This window comes from Photinus pyralis, unplaced genomic scaffold (genome assembly GCF_008802855.1).
Source record: "Photinus pyralis isolate 1611_PpyrPB1 unplaced genomic scaffold, Ppyr1.3 Ppyr1.4_LG3b, whole genome shotgun sequence".
NCBI lineage: Eukaryota > Metazoa > Arthropoda > Insecta > Coleoptera > Lampyridae > Photinus > Photinus pyralis.
Window position 1 is genome coordinate 1986692 of NW_022170510.1, and position 7093 is coordinate 1993784.

Genomic DNA, 7093 nt, shown 5'->3' on the forward strand with positions numbered 1-7093 from the left:
TGTTCTCGTATCCTGTCAGAAATTTCAATGTGTCTATGTTCCAGTGCTAGAGGCTTGATATAGATGTGTTCAGTTGTTGCTGCTGATGAGTCTATATGAGTATATAACGTTGTATACTCTCAAAGATCATTTGATACTCTTTGGTTTTAATTAGTATCAGTTACGTCTTTCAGGTAACTGGTAACTTCAATCTTGTTGTCTAAGTTCTTAAACTTTTATCGTGTTTGCTTTGGTAAAGAGTCCCCTAGGCCTAGGCTTTTCGATAGAAATTGTTTTATAATATAAATACATGTAAGCGGAACTTCGTTAAATATGAAAACATCACGTTTTATTACGGCTCGCTAATACGTGCACAACGGAGCTGTGATACAAGATGATAGCAGTGATGATAGAGGTCTTTTAACAGCGGTGATAGAAATATATCGTATATTTGTATGAAGGTGTGCACAACGGAGCTGCGAGTGCAGCGAGTATCAAGGGTTCTATACTCGCTTATAATTTGGAGAATAGATTTCACCATTCTTTTTGCGTGCTGCACTCTTGTATCGTGTGGAATTTAACTTTTCTTCAACACATATAGGACTTCTATGACAATTTTTCCACCGTTTAACAAGTCTTGGTTTAATTGTTTTTAAAATGTAATTAAAAGTACTTGGTTCCATTCGTAGATACTCATAAAAACGATCTGGATAATTCCGCAGTTCTTTGTACAGGTGATGATATTCACCCAGTGTACGTCGTTTTTGATTAATAGGGTGCACATGGTACTTGCGGCCAGATAACTTGCGTTTTCTACTTCTAATAAACCACTTTGTGGCTGCAGAGCAAAAGTATTCATCTTCGCTATTCGACATTTTGAAACTAACTACCATATCCGCAATGATGTTTTTAAGCTTCATTGTGCACACCCATCAGCGCACATCTTTCATCTATCATCTCTGCTATCATCTAGAATCACAGCTCCGTTGTGCACAAGTAAGGCAGCTTTATTATACCAGAGGGTGCGCGAAGGAGCGAGGCCCACATAGGGACTTCGTACGGGACATCAATATTGTATCGACCCATTGCTACTGTTCCATAAACGCCCATTGTAAATTGTTGTAATAGTGTTTAATTTAGGGGTGTTACTATTTATAGTTTTACATACATAAGAAATATAATACCTACCAACAATAAACAACAAGGGAACACAATTTTTTTGCAAAAGGAACAAAATGTATTCAACTGTTTATCACCAAACAGGAGCGATAGGAGACATCCACTACATGCTAAAGCCATATAGGCGCTGATTTAAACACTCAATCTGTAATATACGTAAGTACACGTGACATTTCCAGTTAGCACAGATTACTTGTGCAGTTATTAGTAACTATAAATTATGTGTTAACTATATTGCCGTGTTATTTTAATGTCAATTTTTTTTTGCTTTTGGAACGCCTCGTATAAGTACGTACGGGTGGGAATGATTTTCTTTTGGTAGTCATATTTTTTTGTGCTATCGAGAGTTTGGATTGGTTGTGTCATGTTCCTATAAAAAAAATAAATGTTAAAATAAAAATTAAGTAGGTATACTTAAGCAACGTGTAATTTAGTTTGGAAAAGACAGAAGAAGTAAAAGAAAAAGAAAAAGGACGTCGGGGAGAACGAGAGGGAGTGTGTGTGATTTTTAGTAAGTGGAAAAAGAATGAGCTTCGGGAAAAGAAGAAAAAAAAAATAATAGCCGTGCACGGTGAAGTGTAGTTTTTTTAAAAAAATAAATGTGTGTTGGACAATAAAGCGAAAAGGATGGGATTCGGCATGCAACCCGGAGAAATAGACAATCAAGGGCAGTACTTTTAATTACCGATTTTTTTACTGTGTGAATTTGACTATTATAGATTATAGTGTTTGCAAAAACTAATTAAAACTAATTAAAAATAGTGTTAGGGAGGTTTGTATTTGATGACAATTATAGATGGTGGAACATTGAGGGTTAGATTAGAATAGAGGAAGTTTTATTTAATTGGAAAAGGAACATTTCTTTTGTTTTTCTTCCAACCCAAACTTGAGATATTGAGTGTCAGGTTTTTTTTTGTAACAGGTCATGTTCGTGCCGCCGTCCTTGGGGTGAGGGGGGGGGGTGAATAAAAGTAGGGAAAAAATTAATAGAAGTAGGGTTGAGGCATCTGTGTTTGAGACAAGGTGAGGATCGACAAACGTTTGATTTGCTAGTCAGGGGAAGTGTATGAGTCAGAAACAGAAATAATTTCAAAATTATTAGTTAATTTGGGTAGTTCCCTCATACATAACATAATAAGAATAAGTTACTCTTCGCTATAAACTAGAAATTTCCTGTTGTTATGTCTACTTGGAGAACTTGTAGATATCTTTTAGATACTATGTAAAATAGAAATGTTTCCCAATTTTATTTGTAATCTTGCCCTTCAGAGCCATCTCCAAATCTCGCACATTCCAAATGGAATTTTTACAACCATATTTTCAATTAGGGAAATGTAACGCATACTACCGCCACCGCTGTTTCAAACATAGCAACTATTAATGTCTTATCTTATTTTTGATCTTACAACGTGCGCTATAGCCACTACTCACTCTCTGTCCAGAGATGTCTCTATAATACCGTTGAGAACATGCATTCCATAGATCATCATTCATGATGAGTGAGTAATATCTTCTTTCCTTATCTGCTTTATAGCGTCGGTAGTATATTGTTTGGTTTACATCTCTGTTTTTACTGTGTGATTGTTTTTTTGCACAAGATAATAAGGGAAAAAGGACCTAAAGTTAAGGTAAGGATATCTCGATTTCCCATTGTTCGTAATATTAGTGCTTACCTACCAGAACGTGGTCAGATTTTTGCTGTTTTATCGTTAAAAACTTATGCGTTTAGCAGCAGCAACAGGTTAGGAAAATTACCGGGTGTTGTTTACATTTTGTCTTCGCATTTGTCGAATATTGAAATCCAATTTTGGTTTGGAATTTTTAACACGGCCATTAAAATACGTTCAGTAATGAAAATAGTTTTGTTATAAAGCAATTTGTAAATTATGATATATGTATAGGTACCTATCGTTTTAGGATCAAGAATGCAGGTGTTTATATCGAGCAAGTAGGTAATGAGTGTAAATGAACGTTTGGTCTTTGGTCAAAAGCTTAAAATTGCGAGGTTTTTTGGTGGAGCACGTCTTGAACTACCATTGAATTTTTCCCAACAAAACATGTCAAAATAACGACGAACAAATGTTTCAATGGACGAACCTAATTGCCTCCATACCTAAGTAGAAGTGGTTATATTTTTTGGCGTTTCACCTCCGATTTTAACACCCTGGTGGTGTACCTATTTAGGTAAGGGTGTTAGGATTTATGTCATGCAGAAATTTCTGAGGATATTTCAGAGAGCAGTACTCGTCAAAATAAGAAAAAAATGCAATATTTGCATGATCTAACGGGCGTCATCTTCGTAATACAGGGAGGCAAAGTTTCAATTTTTTGTCTCGTATTTTGCGTTTTCGTTCTCCCGTTCTGTCTCTTTCCTTTTTAAAAATGAGACAACACGTGGTTTTCGCAATGAGAAGCTCGCACTCGATATTAACCAGTTCCTAGCGAGTTTATAATGGTGCGGTGTCTGTCCGTCCGTCCGTTAGCACGATATCTCGTAAACGAATAGGCCGATTACGATGAAATTTTGCAGGTGGATTCTTTATCAAATTTGTAGATCGGAGCTCGTGAGTTCGTGAATTGGCACTGTAGGCCAAAAATAAAGAAGGCCCTTTTGACATCCCAGTTAGTTATGAACCGAATTGCATGAAATTCAATATGCGCATAGCTTTATCCATATCAAACGCAATTTCAAAAGTTGAGTCTAATCGATCAGCATTCACTGTGCCCTCTTCGCATCTCGACCATTTATAAACCGAATTGCAAACTTTCTTATTTATGAAGGTATTCAAATGAAATTTGATACATAGGCACTTGGAATAAGAGTAAATTTAACGCCAGTTTCAAAAATTGGGTTTTGCGCATGATCAGTGCCAACTTTCTTATTTATGGAAGCAATTAAATGATATTTCATACATAACACTTTAAATAAAAGCAAAACTACCCACCTTGAAACTTGAAACATTGACATATGACTGGCGTCGCCGCCTCTCCCAGGATTTAGTCAACTGTCGTGAGGATGCGTCCCTGGTAGTCACTATCAGGGACGTTTCTCCACTACTTTGTTGCCATCGCGCTGGGCCGCGACATATGCCAAACAATGTGGTGGATTTTGCGGATTGGGGGGGTTGTGGGGGGGCGGCTAACTGGGTGTTATCCGACCCGAACGGGTACGGCCACAGCTTCGCCACTGGTATTCTGCCTTAGAGGGAACTCTGCTTTCTAGTGATAGCTTCTTCTCCGGGCGTTCATTGGCTTCCGATGTTCCTATGCTTTGGTCTCGTTCCCTTCCCTGTTTTTCCTCGTGTTAGGCCCTTTTTATTGTTGTCCTCCCCCTGCGTTACCTTCTGTCCCCTTTTCCTCCTCCCCTTGGCTACTTGTCCTTGTGTCTGATTCTTCCTCCACCTCTAGTATTCTTCTGCTTTCTTTCTTCCTTTGATGTTTGTCTCTACTCTTCTCTTCCCATCTTCCCATGGTAATCCCCGAGACCTCTACCGTTTGGTTTATGGTGGTGTTTCATGTGTGGCAGTGTCGGCCTACCTTCCATTCCGAGGTACATAGAATCTTGGCAGCCCCCTCGGCAGCCCCTTATGATATGGTCTTTTTCCTCCTGTTGGTATGTCCCCGGTGTCTCATCTGCCTCATCTTCAGTCTCCTGGTAATCGTCTTTTTATCTAGTAGTTCTCTTCTCTGATTTCTTGTAAGGTTACTGTTTTCCATCAGTATCCTGAGTGCCTTTCGCTCCGCCCTCCTCAATGTTCGTCTGTTGCTCCTTGTTAGCTATATTCCGTATAAGATTGTCGGTGCTATGATCGTGTTGTGAATCATCATTTTCAAGCTGTCCGGTATTTTCTTCTCTCGTAAGAAGTTCCAGATTCCGTGTGTGATTCTGAATGTGTTGGTTATTCTGTCTTTCACTGCGTTGTGCCTGCTGAGGGTGCTGCTTATGTACGTTCCCAGATATTTGATCTTGTGCTTTATGGTTATCTCCTTCCCGGCTATTATGGTCTTCTGTCCTTCTTTGTACTAGGGGTGTTGTTTCCTGGCAGTCTTGTCATCATGTAGCTATTTTCGTTGTGTATTTGTAGGTCCACTATTTCCAGGTGTACCTGGTACCTCGCTGACCTGGACGAAGTCCTCAGTGTCTTCTAAATTATCCGCGATTACGAGTAGATCGTCCGCGTACGCCAGTAATGTTGGTATTTGTAATTGGCCGCCTGTGCTAAGGTTCCTCACCACCATCCTCGTTTGTTCTATAGCATGGTCAAGTGCTATCCCGAAGATCCTTGGGGGAAGCTGACCTCCTTGTTTGATCCCCCTGGTTTTCTTTTGGTGTTCGGTTTTCTTCCAAAACCATTGTATACTAGGATACTCCCTTGGCCACGCGTTTATGCAAAACTACCACCACGTTCAAAATTTGGTTTTGCACATGCTATAGCCATACCCATGCAGGAGCTCGTTTTCTATATTTGTTTACACGTTTATTAGACATGGGCTGTGCTCGGGGCTGTGTCAGTTTTGAAAGAATTTTTTTTTCTTTTTTCCTTTTTTTTATCTTTATGTATTTTTATCACGTATGATTCGTGGAGTAATACGATCGACGGGGCCGGATTTTGGTACAATAGGAGAACAAGCACGTGCTTGTGGACCCCCAACCCAAGGGGTCGCGTAGATAAGTTGTAAAATGGTTTAGTTTCTTTAGTTCCAAAAGAGATCATCGACCAATTTTCGGCAGTGAAGAATAGAACAAAGATCATGCAATTGCATCTTAATTAGTTGATTTGAAATGTACTTTGTAGTTGGTTGATCAATCAATAATTAAATAAAATGTATTTCTTATATTTATTCATTTTAATTATTAATAGCCCTCCCCCTAATAAACCGAAATTATTGTATAATCATAATCGAGATAGTAAACTATGAAAGACCTTTTTTTTGCTTGGTGCATTTTTTCAAGGTAAGGATAGGAGCAACACAACAAGCAGCCAGCAATGGGTGTTGTATACCTCGTTGTATACTTCATGTGGAGTTAAGACAAGAATAAATACTCCCTTCAAAATATGCATATGGACGACTAAATCTGATTTAGGGAAACCAAATGTATCAAATCTTGCAATTGATATTAAATCTACTCATACCAAGACCAACCCTTAACTTGCCTTGCGTATCTTAATTAGTAACGTGGTAACCGTGCAATCTACACAACTCAAAAAATGACCCATTCCGCTCTTTTTAGCTAAATTCCTAGACAGGATACGATAACTCGTGTGGATTAAAGCATATTGGCGACTATCACCAGTTTATGTTATCGTGACGACTTTATCAGTAGTTTCGTCTGGAAGTAAAAAAAATGTGTCACCCTTTTGTTTATGTTCATATCAAAAAACGCATGCTAAATCTGGCGGTAATTACCGGATATAAAGAATTCTCACATTTAACAAATTTATATGTATTTAATTATCCAAATTAGTGTAAGTACCTGAAGCGACATTCTCAATGTACGTACCTACATGAAAAAACTAAGTACGATATCTATAGCAAATAGAAACTACCCCTAAGTACGGCCACTTTCTCAAGTGTTAACTAATTTTACGACATTGCGCAATGCTTTATAAGGTCTTGCCAATTCAAATTTATAAAAGCAAACAACTTACTAAATCGACAAGCAAGTAATACAAAACATTACCCTACATCCTATTCTAATAACGGAGGTAATAACAGTAATTACAAAGGAAAAAATAAAGGATACATGCACTCGCTTTTACCTATATTTGCGAACAAACATACTTACCTACCACCAAAAGCTATCTACTGTCGCCTCAACTAAAAAACTTTGGCACCTTTCTTTTTTTTTTCGCTTGATGAAAGTAAATCCATACTCTCTTTTACGAGGCTTTGTCCTGGTGCAATTTGAATTATGCACTTCCCTCGATATTTC